Below are 2849 nucleotides of genomic sequence, written 5' to 3' on the forward strand. Positions count from 1 at the left end.
CCCCCCCCCACCCCGCCCAACACTGACGGCGGTGTCTGCAGGTGGTCCCCCATTGCCACCAGTCACCGACAATGTTGCCAGCGGCATCTGCAGGTGGTTGCCGACTGCCAGTCTGTGCTTGCAACCCCCCACCACCTGACCCCACCGCCGGGCTTGGTTCTTCCGGGCTGAGCGCTCCCTGGTCCTCCGGAGGTCCCCTGGTAAGCTCCAGTTTGACTGAGGGGGTGGATCCGCCACTGTATGACTCCCTCTGCTGTCTTTCACCCTTCTCTCCCCTTTCCCCCCCGGAGGTGGGAAATACCTCTATTTAAAGGAGCTCTTTCAGCCAGTCAGGAGGCTGGGATTTTTTTCAGGCTTGCTGACGGATCATTTCATTTGCAAGCCTCTTACCCATGGCTTCTCTCTCTCAGGATGTCCCCACTGAGGCAGGTTTTCATTTGCCCTTAGTATAGCATCCCCAGAGGGACAGAATGCACTGCTCTCCATCATGCTTTAGAAGGGACAAAACTCTGCTGCTTCGATCCACACTGTGTCCAGCATGGAGCACTCCTCTCCAAGATGTGCACTTTAATGCTTATTACACCCATCTCAAACTAAACAAAATAGCAAAATATCAACAATGCCCCCTCTCCCCCTCCTTTTCTGTCCAGGTCAAGGGTTTCACCACAGTGCTTTATTGTTGCTTTTCTTCTCAACTTCCCTCCCTCCCTAGCATCATCTCTCTGGGAGCTTTTAACTTCCTCTTAATCCAGCCAGTCATTCACACCAGCTGGCCCAGAGCTCCACATCAGTCTTGGTCCTGGCTACAGAACCTACCCTGGGCTCTGTAGCCTGATCCATCTCAGCCTCTCCTTGGGACCTGGGCTCTTGAGCCCCTTCTATGCCTCTCTTTGAGCACTGTGCTCTGTAGCCCCATCCACCTCGGCCTCTCCTAGGTCCTGGACCAGCAAAATGTGGCCTGTGGGCCAGATACAGCCCGCCAGGCCATTCTAACTGGCCCACAGGGCCCCTAAAAAAATTAGAAAATTAATATGCATCGGCCCCTGGCTGCCTGACATGTGACCCTCCATGGCTTGCCAAAACTCAGTAAGTGGCCCTCTGCCCAAAATAATTGTCCATCCCTGTCCTGCACTCTCTAACCCAGCAGTCAGTAACCCCAAGCATGCATGCCAAGCATGGCACGCAAGCCCATTTTGCTTGGCACACTATTGCCAGCCTGGGCTCTAAGCAGCTGCTGCCAGCCACAGAGCCCAGGCTGCTCCCAGCAGGTGGCTGGGAGGCTGCAAGCCCTGCTGCTCCATGGGCCATCTGCAGGTAGGAGGCTGCAAACAGCTGCTTCAGGTTCCAGCATGTCAGCACTCCGGCACCTTTCAAGGTAGACATTGTGGTTTTTTCAGCAGTCCGGCCAAAAAATGTTGCCTACCCCTGCTCTAACCCCTTCTTTGGCCTTACTCCCAGGCCTCTTGCTCTGCTCTTGGCCCTGCTGGGACCTCCTCCTCCCCATAGTTCCCCCCTAACCACCAATTTCTGAGATTTCCACCTCACCTTTGTTGGGAACTAGAGGCTTCTGTAACAGCACCTGGCAAGACACCGATGTATGTATTTGCTGTACGCTTATTCTTAACTTCAACCAGCTGCAACCCAGCAGAGATTTGACAGACAGCTCACCGTGACTGTGACCCATCCTTGGCAAAGGGAAAGAAGATCTGGAAATACCCTGGTTGGATGACCAAAATCAAAACAGGAATTGGGCCAACTAAAATAAGGAACTTGGCTTGGGAGAAAAGGGAAATTTAGCAATGGCAAAACTAACCTAAGAATAAAAAGGTATTGGCTACTAGAAAATTCCAGTTACAGATAATCATATATGGCAAGCAGAAACAGGCTTATTAATATGTATTGTAGGGAAGAGCTTATGTTAATGTATTAACAATAACACAGTAATGATAAGGTATATTAACAACAGGAATTGGGACCCCTGCTCAGAACACTCCTGAAGAAAGCCCGAAGAGATCCTGTCATCGGTCCAAGATCCTGTCTTGACATCAGACGTGGGAGCCAGGAGCTCCAGACAAGATTTCAAGGCCTGATCAACCAGTAAAGTTGTATTTACAGTATTTCAGGGTGGTGAGCATCTGCGTTGACTAGCTACAAACCTAACATTTTTAACTGCTACTGCTACTCCAATTTTAATTAGAATTGTATCTGTTAGGGTTCAATAAACTTGCTTTTAGTTTAGGATAATCATGTCTTAGTCTCTCTGCCTGGTATAAGACCCATTATAGCATCATAGGGATGCAAAACCTTAGTCCCACCCTAGACCACCGGTGTTACCCCAGCCCTAAGGCTGTATTACCCACAGGCTTTCTAGATGTCAGTCAGGAGTCTCTTTGCAGTCTGCTCAGGAGCTCTTCTCACATTAGCCTCCAGGACCAAACTGTCTGCCCAGATCAGGACCTGGGCTTATATACAACCTAAGCCTGGCCATTTGTGGTCATGTGTCTCTCCTGACTCTGGACCGAGTCCTCCCTACAGCTTTTTTCCTCTTAAAGAAACAGGAGCATTAAGCTCACTTTTACACATGTAACATTGAATGCTGGGAATACCAGTCATATTTGGTCCATGGCTCACTGCCAAAGAGCAGGTACAGAGACTATTCCAAATGCTAGCTCATTACAATGAAACAAGCTCTTCTGTGTGTTTTCAGGTATTTCTTGTCACTGTCTTTATTTGTAGAAAGCTAGGTTGGTATAACACTAGATTCCTTAACACTAGCTAATGAGGTAAATAGATCCTCCATTCCAGGTAATTGTAGCAGGTTAGCTCACAAAGTCTTTAAAACACAATAG

At 49.2% G+C, this 2849-nt stretch overlaps 1 long non-coding RNA gene across 1 annotated transcript in view; it reads left to right on the forward strand.

Moving 5' to 3' along the window:
- LOC109303416 overlaps positions 1–2241 on the forward strand; it is a 17728-nt gene extending 15487 nt beyond the window's left edge. Inside the window, exon 3 of the long non-coding RNA XR_002099097.1 lies at positions 1967–2241. This is a non-coding gene — a long non-coding RNA (uncharacterized LOC109303416). The remainder of the gene's footprint in view (positions 1–1966) is intronic.
- The last annotated feature ends 608 nt before the right edge of the window (positions 2242–2849 follow it).

This window comes from Gavialis gangeticus, unplaced genomic scaffold (genome assembly GCF_001723915.1).
Source record: "Gavialis gangeticus isolate Ggan-Ray unplaced genomic scaffold, GavGan_comp1, whole genome shotgun sequence".
Lineage (NCBI taxonomy): Eukaryota > Metazoa > Chordata > Crocodylia > Gavialidae > Gavialis > Gavialis gangeticus.